The sequence below is a fragment of the Triturus cristatus genome, chromosome 4_1, assembly GCF_964204655.1.
Source record: "Triturus cristatus chromosome 4_1, aTriCri1.1, whole genome shotgun sequence".
In the NCBI taxonomy this organism is placed as follows: domain Eukaryota; kingdom Metazoa; phylum Chordata; class Amphibia; order Caudata; family Salamandridae; genus Triturus; species Triturus cristatus.
The window spans coordinates 1,214,027,411-1,214,043,157 of NC_140585.1; the positions used below are offsets into that span (position 1 = coordinate 1,214,027,411).

General features: G+C 41.6%; 1 long non-coding RNA gene across 1 annotated transcript in view; it reads right to left on the minus strand.

Moving 5' to 3' along the window:
- The window catches only part of LOC146856421 (uncharacterized), a 49,285-nt gene extending 34,614 nt beyond the window's left edge, over window positions 1-14,671 (minus strand). The window contains exon 1 of the long non-coding RNA XR_014981481.1: window positions 14,199-14,671. This is a non-coding gene — a long non-coding RNA (uncharacterized LOC146856421). The remainder of the gene's footprint in view (window positions 1-14,198) is intronic.
- Between the last annotated feature and the right edge of the window lie 1,076 nt (window positions 14,672-15,747).

The following is a 15,747-nucleotide window of genomic DNA, read 5'->3' on the forward strand; positions in this document are numbered from 1 at the left end:
TTCCTGTGTATCGGTAGGGTCCTCCCCGGGGGAGCGCATACTGCTGCTTCGTTTCTTGCTGCCTTGTGGATTTGTTTGTTATTTCTTACATAAAAATGGAACCGCCATCTGGGGGGTCCGGACGGTGTGGCCGCCAATGTTTTTTCTTTCCAACTCCTGTGATCTCTCTCACGCTGCAGCGTGTGTTTCCCACTTGTATTCTATGCTCTTATCGTTTGCTAGCGGCCGGCCCGAAGGTTGTAGGCCCATTTTTGTAACTCTTTTGACTTCTGTAATAAAGGTTTCAAAAAAAAAAAAAAAAAAAAAAAGGCATGTTCTATATGTGACCTAGACTCACACATTTCACTTCCTGCTAGTCCGCCTCTTACTTGTGGTCTTCCAGCACATGCTCCCGGGTGATCCTTCTCATCCTCCTCATTATTCTGGTCTTTGTTCGACTCTTCATGGTTCTAATCCTTCTGGTCATTTCCTCTTCTTACTCTTCCTAATTAATGTCACTGGGATTATGCGATTGTGCCGCCGCAGCTTTTTTGGCATCAGTCTGGCTTTGCAGCATTTGCCACTTTATCATCTGCTACATAACCTGCAGATTTTAACAAACAAATTGGTGTTTGTAGCTCAAACGGTTCAAAAGTTATTAAAAACATGGCAACGTGTTCAGACACAGTGGAAGGCCCTTCGCCAAAGTTAACTAGAAATCTTTCAGTTGCCGATTACTGTATTTGGTTGGTAAACTGGTATTAACGAGGTGAAATATTTCCACAGAAAATAACAGGTGTACTAAATAATGAAGTAATACTTTAAAAAATGTTGAATTAGGTTACATATTTTACATTGTCTGGCCACATGATTTGGTGCTCCCCTGCCGCATTAATCCAGTGGCCCTGCTCCTAATCCGCTACTTGGCTTCTTTGTGATGCTCTCGCTAGTCCTGATCCTTTCATGGTCCTTCTTGTCTGGTTATCTCCTCGTCCTGCTCTTGGTCCTTGGCCCACTTTTCTTTATCCTTCCAATCCTTGCCCTTTTTGTCTTTTGCTTTGGTCCTCCTGATATCGATCCTGCTTGGCCTTCTGATCCGCTTGGTACTAATCCTCATCCTTGTGGTCCAGGTTTTGGTCCTTTTCATCTTCCGTCTCCAGGTTATGGGCTCGTTCACAGACTACTAGGGCCTGGTTCTGCTCCTTTAGCACCTTCTGTTCCTTTTGCACCAAATCCTCCTTGTGCTACTCGAGGCTGATCTCAAATGTAGTCCTCGTTCACTTGTCCCTGTACTTCATTATCCTGGTCCCTATGTCCTTGTCGTACTGGTCCTTTCGGTCTTCTTAGTTTGGGTACTGTTGTCCCTCATCCTCATGTACCTTGCCTTCCTTGTAGTCCGGCTGGCCTTCTCCACCTGGTCTATCTCAGCCTTCATGTTGTGAACTGATGTTCCTTTATCTAAGAACTAAGCAAATGACAAACCACAAAAAAGCCAATATCAAACTGAAAAATAATGCAGCCAATTTCAAAATGAACCCAGGAAAGAAAGCATCTTTAACAACTTCAAGAACATTCCACATAATTCCAATCGATAACCACACAAAACAAGCCCTACTACAAGTCGTGGCTGAAGGTTATAACCTAACCATGCACTTGAATATGCTTTTCAGAAAACAACTAGGAAAGACAGCATAAAGATAAAATAACTACATTCCAGTACAGCTAAAGTCATTGAAAGCTAGGCTGGGAAATGAACAGCACAAATGGAGAAAAATATAAATTTTAATGTGAAGTACCAAAAGGCTAAAATTAATTAGGACTTCAAAACAAATCTTTAATTAAAGCAAAAATAAATAGGCAAAACTAACAAGGCACAAATCGCAAACAAAACTATTAGGAAACTCCAAACTATTCAGTTCATACAGTTACTAGAAAAGGAGGATTTATTAGTAGTGTTGATGAGCAGAGTAAAGAAATCCATTTATATTTTGAATATAAAACTAACCAGTTCTAGGGAATCAGTACTGAGTAACATAACCAATGCTTAATACCGTAAATAAGAAGATAGGTTTATCTTAAGACATGGTGACAGAGACTTCTTTCGAGAAATCCTAATATATTAAATCCAGAAGATGATTTTAAGTATTAACCACACCAATTGACAACTTGTAAATGAAGCTTCATGGTGTGGCCTAGCCACAAAACATGGCGACGTGATCCGGCGAGCTCACAAGCTGGCATGTACTCTATAGGCTCTACTTTTCTTCTTGGGCCGGGTAGCTGACGGATTTCACTCCCCGTCTCTGTTAGGAATTGAAGCATTCGCAGAAGGTAGGATGTATCTATTTTGGTGGACACCTCGCCTCCTGGACACCAGTGACTACAGCTTGACCTAGCCGCACTCCCAAGGCGGCAGCTGAGCAGATAATTATCTGAGTCACGGGGGAAGGGGGCAATGAAATCGGGTCATTATGGCAGGCGTATAATTGTAGTTATGTGGTGGGGAGAGCACACCGTTTTTAGTATAATTATTCAGCTTGAATGAGTTTTTAAGTTTGCGGTGCAACAGCTAAGTAGAAGTTTGTCCACTTCTACAGAGATAATTGTAGTTAAATAGCCAGCTGATAGCTAGTGTTAAGCTGTGCACTGTTCGCCTGGTGTGTGCTAAGACACTGCAATTATTTTGACAGATAATTCAATTTATTTCTGACAATGTCAACAGAAATTCAACTTTATGTTAATATATCACACGTGGTAGCATAGTACAGTTTATACAATATGCTTTGTAGTACATTGCAAAATAATGACACATAAAAATAACATCTTTTTACATTATCATTGAATTTCATGAATCCATTACATGATCATCGTATCACATTTTAGTGTGTATGCCCAATGCATTTCGGAACACTGAGGTTCCTTCATCAGGGGATAATCTGAAATAAAGATAAACATGTATATCAGTGTTGGTGTCATAGGGGGCTCAACATCATAAATTGAGTTAGTGGATATGAACGAATTGTTATATGATCATATCCTACCTGTGATGGATTGTTGGCTTGATATGCACTGTGAAATGAGGATACAGAATCAGTTAATGGTACCCCTGGTTCTAAGTGTTTTTAAGAAAGAATGCTACCTGAACGTGACTTAATCATCAACAGTCTCACGGGCTTACCTCGATGGAGAATAAATATGCAAGCTGTGGAGAAACGAAAGTGCTAATTGAATATAGGATCGTGCTCAAAATCATGACTGCTTTGAAAACGAAGCTAAAATGCTCGGACGTTGGTGAAGTGAAATAACTACTCGCTTACCTCAAGCGTGTGATATTCGGAATAACTGAAAAATAACAACAAGAGAGAGATAGATCAAGACCTATTCCCAGGGGAGGTATCTGATGATAAAAACAAAAATGCTGATAGGACCGCCTTACCTACTGAAAGATGTAACGTAGAAGAAACGAAGTTCTCCGTGATTAAGGTCGGGTTTGAAAACGCCACGGTTACCGCGTTTAAAGAGAATGTAACCATAGAAAGAGGACTAATCAAGGGAAATCTGCACAAAAGCAATGAATGATAAGCGCCATCTTAGATTGGTGGAATAGTCATGAAAAAACGATTGTGGTGAAAACAATAATGATAATAATAATGATATTATCAGTTATAAACTGGTGAAAAAGGAGATTGATTTGAGAAGAATATGTTTAAAGAAGAAAAGTGACTACCGGAATTAAATATTAATTCAGCACAATGGTGTTTAATGTAGACTGAGCCGTACGGAACAAGCCAACCGTTGGTCCTGAAGGACAACGGAGATATTATATACTAAAATAACAACAATAAATCACCCTTATAAGAATTGTCTACAAGAAATTCACTAGAGCGCGTGAAATGTTCTGTCATAAGATAGCGCGATGTTTAAGAGAATGAAAGATACCAATGTTTGTGATTTTGATAAGACTGTATTAATAGTGTGTGTTTGGAAATAATAATAAAATAATCCTGGTGACTAATCTGCCCTGAGGCGGGTCTACAGTCCATGAGGTAAATGCGGTGATATAGGATTTGCTGTAGTTATTGGCTCTGTGTGTGTAAAAAGGATCCCTGGGCTGTGATAATTGGGCTTATGTATGGTCTGAACAATCAGAACTAACGTCATTTCATAAAAAACACGACATATCTAATCTGTCATTAATTCCCTGTGGAAGCATGGTATCAAGGTATTTTATCCAATATACTTCGCGTTGTAACAATTTGAGGTGGTTGTTAACTTAGGAAAAAACATAATTTTGAGACATACCAGTGACTGTAATGCGAGCAATGTAATATATGGCATTAAATGCCCTTGCGGCAAAATGTATGTCGGCAAAACAGAGCGAAAAATTAAGATTCGCATTACAGAACACAAAAGTCGCATAAGAACAAAAAATCTGAACTCTTCTCTGGCAAACCATTGGGTGGAAGCAAACCATACCATATCCCAACTGGGATTTCAAGTGATTGAACAAATACCAATACAACAAGGAGTTAACAACCACCTCAAATTGTTACAACGCGAAGTATATTGGATAAAATACCTTGATACCATGCTTCCACAGGGAATTAATGACAGATTAGATAGGTCGTGTTTTTTATGAAATGACGTTAGTTCTGATTGTTCAGACCATACATAAGCCCAATTATCACAGCCCAGGGATCCTTTTTACACACACAGAGCCAATAACTACAGCAAATCCTATATCACCGCATTTACCTCATGGACTGTAGACCCGCCTCAGGGCAGATTAGTCACCAGGATTATTTTATTATTATTTCCAAACACACACTATTAATAAAGTCTTATCAAAATCACAAACATTGGTATCTTTCATTCTCTTAAACATCGCGCTATCTTATGACAGAACATTTCACGCGCTCTAGTGAATTTCTTGTAGACAATTCTTATAAGGGTGATTTATTGTTGTTATTTTAGTATATAATATCTCCGTTGTCCTTCAGGACCAACGGTTGGCTTGTTCCGTACGGCTCAGTCTACATTAAACACCATTGTGCTGAATTAATATTTAATTCCGGTAGTCACTTTTCTTCTCTTTAAACATATTCTTCTCAAATCAATCTCCTTTTTCACCAGTTTATAACTGATAATATCATTATTATTATCATTATTGTTTTCACCACAATCGTTTTTTCATGACTATTCCACCAATCTAAGATGGCGCTTATCATTCATTGCTTTTGTGCAGATTTCCCTTGATTAGTCCTCTTTCTATGGTTACGTTCTCTTTAAACGCGGTAACCGTGGCGTTTTCAAACCCGACCTTAATCACGGAGAACTTCGTTTCTTCTACGTTACATCTTTCAGTAGGTAAGGCGGTCCTATCAGCATTTTTGTTTTTATCATCAGATACCTCCCCTGGGAATAGGTCTTGATCTATCTCTCTCTTGTTGTTATTTTTCAGTTATTCCGAATATCACACGCTTGAGGTAAGCGAGTAGTTATTTCACTTCACCAACGTCCGAGCATTTTAGCTTCGTTTTCAAAGCAGTCATGATTTTGAGCACGATCCTATATTCAATTAGCACTTTCGTTTCTCCACAGCTTGCATATTTATTCTCCATCGAGGTAAGCCCGTGAGACTGTTGATGATTAAGTCACGTTCAGGTAGCATTCTTTCTTAAAAACACTTAGAACCAGGGGTACCATTTACTGATTCTGTATCCTCATTTCACAGTGCATATCAAGCCAACAATCCATCACAGGTAGGATATGATCATATAACAATTCGTTCATATCCACTAACTCAATTTATGATGTTGAGCCCCCTATGACACCAACACTGATATACATGTTTATCTTTATTTCAGATTAGCCCCTGATGAAGGAACCTCAGTGTTCCGAAATGCATTGGGCATACACACTAAAATGTGATACGATGATCATGTAATGGATTCATGAAATTCAATGATAATGTAAAAAGATGTTATTTTTATGTGTCATTATTTTGCAATGTACTACAAAGCATATTGTATAAACTGTACTATGCTACCACGTGAGGCGTATAATTGTAGCACAATGGGAGACCACCCCCACACAGAAGCATTCCCAGACCAACTGTGGCAAAGATTCTCAATTATTAAAATAGAGATTATATAATTCAGCAAGACCGCACAGAAAGACATTTCAAAGTTGGCTCTGGAAAGGTAATGATTTTTCCACATTACACACTTGCAGTGCAACACTCGAGAGACAACTTCACAGAGGTTAGACAAAAGCTGAGAGAGATGGGCCTACAATACACGCTTCTCGTTCCCACTACGCTGAAGATCATTGCTAACTAATCAACATTTTCCTTTAATGAACCTAAGGTGGCATGGAACTGGGGTGAACAATTTGAGGCGACATGCTAAGCTAACGGTGGAGGCGCTACACAACACTCACAACATCGTCTAGCAAAAAGGCAGAGTGGGAAGCGTTGCAGGAAATCTTGCAGACTCGTGCACCCCTCGCCCGAATGAAACTGACTGACTAGCACTAAAAAGTCACTATACTACCCAATATAATGCCAACAACTGCTGATGAATTAATATGAGCGGGCAGGTGTATATACGACAGTAATACGTTAATCCTTCCAGTTTGGTTATGCACCAATGTTAACTTATTTGAATGCCCCAATAAGCATGCAATTTGATGTATGCTGATCACTGAGTTGGCACCCAAAGTGCCCAACCCCGATCACAAGAGTCCACCAGCCTTAGAGCACGACTGGCAGGGAGTGAACCATACATCCCACAGACTCCTCTTTGCCTTCTTGGAACAGCCACTTAGCTGATTCTCCCCCCCCTTTTTTTCTGGACTACGTCACCCCTTACAGGTGATCTTGTGCAGCAAGTGCACTCAGGTTGTTGTTCATTTACAGATACGCTTGTTTTCTTTTTGGACGCTGAAAGCTGGGACCCCTGCTCCCACAGGGTATGGGGGAATGACTTGTGGAACGGTGGCGCTTCTAAGGATAAATCCTGAGTTAATAACCTGGATACAGACTCCCTCTTCAGGCTCAAGTCCTTTTCACTTTGCTGAAGAATGGGGTTAAACTCTTACGTTTCTAACTTGGAATGTCCATGAAATATCTACTACAAGTAAGGGATGCAAGGTATACGCCTATCTTGGTCACAGGGGGATACACTTAGCAATGCTGCAGGAGACCCACGTTGCACAGAGTAAAGCTCCACTACAAGTGAAGACAGTTCTAACCACTGACTAATCATATGCTAGAGGAGCACTTATCTGGATCCGTCCAAAGGTCCCGTTCAAAATCTGGAACCAGGTTATAGATGAGAATGGCAGCTACGTCTCGGTTGAGGGCAGACTAGATGGTAGATCGCTGCTGCTCGGCAGCATTTATGCACCACACATAGGTCTATTGAACTTGTACTCCTCCCTGTCTCCTCTGATATCAAATCGGCCTGAATAGCCGGTAATTATAGGCAGAGACTTTAATAGGGGATTGGACGTGCACTTGGATTGATCTCACCCACCACTCCCAAACACTTCAGTGTATACCACAGCAAAGGCCCACAGAGACTGGTAACAACTTTGGTACTTCCGAGACATATGGCATCATAAACATCCGGCCTTTCAAGAAAACTCTGATCATTCAGCAGGTCAGGACATCCATGTCCGCTTGGATCACTTCATTAGATATTCTAACTTCTTATCAGGGGTTAGCACAGCTGAGCATTTACGTCAAACAATATCAGACCATAACCCATTACTGTTGCATGTTTAAGGCACAACACCCACACCAATACGGAAGCTTCATCGCAAAGTGCTGGAAGACCTAACGTTCTGTGCATGAATCAGGGAGTTCATAGAGCACCTCTACAAAAAAATAAATAAGGGCTCAACCAACTCACAGTTTACAAAATGGGAGACTATAAAGGTCACTTTTCTCTGACATTTTGTACAGAGAACTGTAGGGGTTGGGAAGCAAATTACCCGACAGGTAGATTCCCTTGACAGACTTCTTTTCTGCATTACTTTGAGAACAGGACAGTAACAGATGAAATGCTCCTTACTAACCGGAAGAGACCAGAGCAGACTTCCACAGTCAAACGGCAATGCTGCTTGGACTATACAGCATATTTAGCTCATCAACAGACACAATGTGATAAATCCGGCAGACTTTTAGCTTTGCCAGCTAATCCAGAGAGAAGGCGGCCCACATTGACGAAGATTGTGGACTCAAAGGATCTCTACAGCATGCTCCAGAATCTGTTAAAGCCTTTCTAAACTTTTTGAAACTGCTAAATGCCAATAGAGATGACTGTTCAGATTTTAGTGTAGATGACTATCTCGAAGGCATCTCATTGCCTAAATTGGCGTGCCAGAGAAACACAGAACTGGGACAACCAATTTCTATACAGGAAGTGAAAGCTGCAATACCTTTACTGGCACGGAGGAGGTCTCTTGGGCAGACTGTCTATACACTCGAGTTTTACAAATCCTTAGCGGAAGAATTAGCACCTAGTCACGCTTTATTACAAGGTATTCAAATACGCAAACATTCCCACCACAACTTGGGAGGCACTGGTAGTGCCCCCCCCTCACCCCCCCTGAAGCCGGGTACACCTTCAGATGAGTTGTCAGCATATCACGGCTTTTAATATGGAGTGTGGACTACAAGATACTTTGGAAAATTCTTTATAACAGACTCCTACCACACACGTCACACCTAATTCCAACGCCAGTATAAAACATTTTTGTTTTATACTGGCGTTGGAATACAACGCAAAACATACGGTGACTGTTAAGGATAGCCAAGTTGACCCTTATGACGTGGCTGTGTTATCAATTTACGTTGAGGCGGCTTTTGACTCCCTTATTTAGAAAGGTCTTCACAAAGTACTGGTCTGGTTCAGGCTGGAAGAATCCTTCCATAGATGAATTAAGATCATGTCCATAGATGGATTAAGATCATGTCCAACCATTCGCCAGCACAGTATATATAGACTGGCCATGTGATCTCGGATCAACATCCGGTAAGCCAGGGAACTAAACATGGACGTCCTATCTCCCCCTCCTATTTGATCTGGCAGTCGGGCCACAGTTTAACTTTATGCCAAAAACCTCTTGTTATATTTGCAGGAAACAAAGACCAACATCAGGTAGTTTATTAGGTAACTTGAAGCCTTTGGCGGTGTATCAGGCCTGAAGGTGAGCTGGGATAAAAGTTATGTTTTCCCATTACGACCAAGAGCCCCTTTAGCATGGGGCAACTGCATAACTATTCTCCCCAAATGGGCAACCTCCACATTTAAATATTTTGTGGTTCAGTTCTATCAAGCTGAAGCGGATGTCGTAGAGGAGAATATAGGAGAGGTAGTGAGATCCGTCCACTCCAGGTCAGCTTTTCGCATTCTCACCTTCTTACAGCAGCAGGCCGAATAAAGTTGACTAAAATTGTGATTTCACCCGAGTTAATCTACTATTACAGAAATGTACCTTGCATACTACCTCTGAAACATTTTAAATAAATGGGCAGTCTATTATTAGACTTGATTTTGAACAGAAGCTACCCTAGAGTGGTCCTAACCACTTGAAAGGAAAGGACAGATCAGGGAGCGAAGGAGTACCTGATTCTGAGCTATACTACTTAGTAGCGCAAACACAACGGCTCTCGTCATAGTTAACTAATATCTGGACATGCTTGGGACAGCTTCAAAGTCAGTACAAATGAAACAGCAAGCTCGATTGGTCCTATATTAGTCAAGGTCATGTAATACCTCTCCCCGCCTCCTATGAGCAACACAATATTGTCTTTGGAGGATTCTGCACAACTATACATGGGCTCTGGTATACACTCATAATATAGCATTTTCACTGGTGCTTGCTGAGTTATCATCGAGGACTAGTGCAGTTCTAGCTCAAAGGCAGCAAGCCAGACTTGCCACACTAGGAGACCTGTTAAAGAATGGCGCACTGATCCCTTTGGATGAACTACTAGCGGATCAGACCTTCTGCCTTCTGAGCTCCTGACCTACAGAGCCGTCTTAGCTCCGATTTGTACTCTCTGGCACATCATGAATGCAGAACCTCACCCACACGCGAAAAAGCCTTTACAATGCAACCGTTACAACGCATGCCGTTGCAACGAAAAAAGTATACTTCAGTGGGTAGAAGGTGTTGGATTTAACTCCAACACCTTCCCTACTGTTGCACACACTGGAGTTGGAATAGAAAATTAATCTATTCCAACTTCCAGCTCTCCGCCGACAAAGTTGAGGTAAAGTTTGGCGTTGCAACGACATGCGATGTAATGGTATGCGTTGTAACATCACATATCCCACCCACACAGCTACCACACAAATTCTTTTCAATCTGGGGATGGGCCGTAAGCTCATCACATGGCTACACAGATCCTTACTGACCTTATTCACTCACCCTTATCAAAGCTGAAGCTACGCTTTGAGAACGACTTCGGTCACGCTCCAAGTGACAAGGAATGGGATAAGTTCCTTCAACATCTTAGGAATGGCTCTCAAAATGACAGATACAACATTACCAACCACACAGAGCTTGCATGTTCCTTCACATATTTAACAAGTTGCGGCTTAATTAAATGGCTTGCTGTCGCCACTGTCATGGTGAAAACGTTGATTTTTTAATCACATGATCTGGGGTTGTCCCATTGTAACTCAGTTTTAACACGAGATTCCGAATGTTCTCAAGACTAACAGGAAAGAAGTCATACGCTATTCGATACCTTGGTGATCATGTTTGCGCTTTATAAAACACTATACACAAATAAGCTACTCTAGGAGCAAGTCTAATCCACCAACAGAGAGGTAAAGCGTGAATTAAATCTGCTGATTATAGATACTGCTGAAGTAGGCCATTACTAGGACCTGAAAATCCTCTACAGCCCCACGTATGAAACAACGAGAAGCAGCCGTCAAACGTTTCACGCCTAGTGAAAGGTAACATTGCACAGGGAGGAGGGCCCGTGGCCTCTGTAAATTTCAAATTGCTTGGGAAGGGACAAATTGTGTGCAGACCTAGTTAAGACTGATGAGTGTGGATTCTGCACACCTATTTGAACTGCGGTTATTACTAATAATCAATACGTGCTTAAAACTTTACAGTGTGCGACATGTGACCATTGTCTGCCAAGCAAGTATCAATTGATCGAAAGGGGCCAGGTACCAAAAGGCCACCTGGACTCTCACGTGCACAACAAAATAGTGTAATACAAACTAGTTACAGTGATTAAATCCTCTTTACTCAATGATGCCAAGTATTTTTGCTAGTTTCAACATACAATTTAATTTTCATTGCATGATTTTTGGATGCATTATATACATAGTTGAATTAATTGTTCGAACTTTCATAAATCGTCATGTGATCTGGCGAACTGATAATAAAAGGATGATACAAAATCATAAGAAATCACAAAGAAAATCCAGCCCAATGCGTTTCGGGACGGTCTGTCCCTTCCTCAGGGGCAAATCTGTAGAGAAAAATGATTTCACAATATAAACATTTATGGTGCACATTGATGGAGCCATCTAAGTATACAAATCCACTAAGTAGTAATCAGTGCCTGAAACGGTGCCTATTTACATAATGAAGTGTATGTATATAATGCATCCAAAAATCATGCAATGAAAATTAAATTGTATGTTGAAACTAGCAAAAATACTTGGCATCATTGAGTAGAGAGGATTTAATCACTGTAACTAGTTTGTATCACACTATTTTGTTGGGCACGTGAGAGTCCAGGTCGCCTTTTGGGACCTTGCCCCTTTCGATCAGACTTAGTTAAGGGCAGAAATAATGATACAATGTCCCCTTAAAAGTTGGCCCCCATTATGATTACTACCCCACAACTGCTGCCTTATCAGAGATCCCAGACGTAATTTTGTATAAACATACACAATATGAGGATGCGGCTCCAAGATCCAGACTGATTGGCTCCCCGATACATCCATATTCTCACTGGTACCTCTCAGACTATCAAGATCTTTACATAAAATACGCATCAGACTATCAAGATCTTTACAGAACAATCTAGGAATAGATATAACACTCACAATGTAAGCACAAAAGGGCCAATTAATTCCTTCCTTGGTCATAAGGGGGATTGTTCATGGTCGCTGTTCAATGCTACGTCACCTTCACAGTTTATAGCAGGACTCAGTCAAATCAATTGTAGTACATTCAACATATTTTCAGAGGCTGTAAAACAAGTACAACCATGTATGTTATGATAAACCATATTATCGTGCCAAACAAATGCTTGTGTGAAGAACAGCACTATCATTTCATCGCAGTCTCTCACTGTATCGCTGCACTGAAATGAGATGATAAATTCCGGAGTACATTTGGGACTGATGATCGTTGCAAAATATGAAGTGTAAGTTTTGTATGGAATACCAATAAAAACAGATTTTAAAAACTGTTTGCCACTTGAATTGCTGAAGAAATAGCCACATTCCTACCTCTCTAGATGCCCAGTCGCTGACCTGCTGCCTTTAAGATGTTCCACGTCACAAGGTAGCACAAAGGACTCAAGAGGCCAACTCAACACATGGAGGCATAACAGCATGAGAAGTACAGGGCACAAGACAAGCCTTCCACCTAAAATTAAGAACTGCATATATTTTCCATTCGCCCCCATCATCTCAGTTGCCCGCACAGCTCTATAGAACATATATTTACTGAAGAACCCACTAAATCAAAGAAAGGCTACTCCAGTATCCACAATAGATACACACCACACTAAACTGTAAACTACAACCACACATAACCTCCTAGGAACCTCGACTCTCCACACCCATTCACCAAGAGAGAGATCCATCCATCCCAGTACAGGAGTTGAGTGCTCATACACAAACCGCGCGTTGAACAAACTATTGGAAGCCACAAAAAAGGATAAAAACCCTGCTGCCATCCTACTCGTTGGGTTTCAGAATAGCAGCATCTACGCAGCCAACACCATCCGCACTCCTAGATATCCAACATAGCCTTGAACCCCAAATTTCGCTTGTGATAATAGGCTAACGGGGTCGGAGCAGCTAGAGGCTTAAGTGCTGAAGGTCCCCAACAAATCTACACCCAGGGTTTTACTTAAAGAGTAAAGTTCTTAGGACTTCCTACAAGTGGCATGTAAGCAACAAAAACACCAGCTGAGCTCAAATAAATGGGGATAAAGAAGCTAGGATGTAAGAAAAAAATTTAAGTCCCACGCTTGCAAATCAGGCAAAAGCTCTAAAGAATAATTTGCTACACTTATAGATATGGTGCCAATGGAAATCAAAACAAACGAATTTCGGTATTAAGTTATTTGAACAATAGAGTATGCGTAAAGGGACGTTATAGTTGATCCATTACATTTTATGGGTAAAGTACAAGCTGTATGTGGTCACGGTCACGCCTAGGAGTGACTGAATGTGTGAATGTGCAAGTACCGGTGTCTATGGAATGGATATGGGTAAAGTACAAGCTGTATGTGGTCACGCCTAGGAGTGACTGAATGTGTGAATGTGCAAGTACCGGTGTCTATGGAATGGATGTACTGGCCCTGTAAGAAGAATTAAGCGACAGATACAGGCTCTCGGGCCAGCCAGGCAAGAAACCCATGAGAAGCAAACCTAAAATCTAACCTCAAGCCAGTAAATGTACCCGATGGAAGCAATGGCCTATTGAGAAAGTTGTCACTTCCTGGATAAAAAGAGACACTCATCCTACAGAAATGGATTAATTTAGCTCCATGAAATCGGCAGTGAGTATATATGTATTTACAGCGCCTCTAAGGATCAAACCTATGACAGCTAACCATATATAAAATAGTGCGGGCTCCTTTTACAGTTCCCGCCACAAACCTCAGCTTCAAACCAACTATTTGCAGGCCTCGTACACAACTGAGAGAATACAACATAACCACAACTATCACATTGCTACAGTCTACGTACTGTTCATAGTACAGAAGAGAGCGATGACGTCACAGGATGGTACCACCAGGTAGAAACCAAAGAGTGGCCTCAGTGACGACGAAGACACACGGGTGTGGGCACCACGATGAAAGACACGTGGCACCCACAAACCATCGAGCAGCAGACGACCCCTGTGTAGAAACATTGTAAAACTGCAAAATACACAAGTACTGACATCCACCATCTTTTTCATGTGGCATAATGCGTAGTGTAAATTTTACTAACCAGAAAAGCCCCTCGTCTCGTCTCAAACATCGGTGCCGCGCAGCCGAATAGAAGAATTAGAGCTCCGGGGGGAGATAACGCGGAGGATCGGTGCCGCGCAGCCGAATGGAAGAATTAGAGCTCCGGTGGGAGATAACGCGGAGGAACACACTGGTGAAGAAACAAAACACCCGTTTCGGCGTCCCCCAAACACAGCCTCTGTTCCTTGGAGCAACGAAAAGTTCCCCCATGCTCCGCAGCTCCCATAGATCCGCGCGCGCCCCTCGACACGAGAGTTCACTACGATCTTGCAGTTCAGCGGCACCTGCGCCACACCCGACAACCAGCCAATCAAAAGCCAGGAATGGTTTCTGAAATGTAAACGAGAAGTCATTCACAGAAAGACGAAGAATAGCCTCAATCCCTTACAAAAGTGTCGACAAATTCCAGTGCCGGACTGCGCACAGACTCGACATATATCACGTTAAGACATAGCTCTGAGCTTCACATTGCTACGGGTCACCAATGTGTGCTTTATCGGATCACCTACTCATATATGTTTGTTTGCATTCTGGGACCTGCAGTCCTCCACTTCACACATCGAACTGCGTTGCAACAAGATGTGAATTGTGATACAGCGTGCAATGTGGCCTGGCCAGTGAGCGTGGGGGCGGGTTCAAGGACGTGGCAAAAAAGAACATGTTCTTTAACTGGTTTGTTGGTCTTTCAGGAAACGTCAAATAAAATAATAAACATATACCTTAAATGGAAAATAAATGCAGGTTAAACTAATCCGTGGGAATTTTACTATTTTACGTTATGAAATTTCTTTTGGTTAATGCAATCAACGCAGATGTCTGTGCAACGAGACAGCCGAAGAAATTACATCCAGATTTAGTGCTACATGGTCCTGGCCTATGGCAGAAAGCACTGTAAATATGAAACTCGTTATTTTTAAAATTACATTACGCACAGTATAAAACAGGCTGCAGCAAAATGCTTTTAAACCTCTTATCTTATCTATCGAGTGTTTTTTCACGACAATGATGAGCCCTTTTTTGGCTATTTGGGGTACTTTGGCTTATGCCTCCATCATTTTTTTTCTTCCACGTAAGGTATCCACGGCAAATTTACATAACTTTTTCCAATATCCTTGGGATTCTAAAAGTACCCAGGGTTTGGAGATTCCCCTGGAGGGAACTGAGAAAATAGCCAAAACATGGCAGTATTTTAAATTTGGGGGGAAACAGGGAAACATGTCTGTTTGTTTTCCTAAAAATGACATCAACAAAAGATTTGCTGTTTTACAGTCACCATCTTCCCAGCTTTCAGGAACATGCAGAGCAGAATCAGAAAAACTGTTCTTTTTAAACACAGTTGTGGCATATTTTAAAGAGCCAGCTCATTTTTGCATTTTTTGTGCTTTCAACCTACTTCAAGTTTGTTGGGGAAACTGGTGTGAATCCCATGGGTGGTCCTAGAAAGGGGGGAGGTTACTCATGGGTGGTGACTGCAATGCGGCTCTCTGTGGAATAATAGACCGCTGGCCGGCAAGACAGAGTGACCCTTC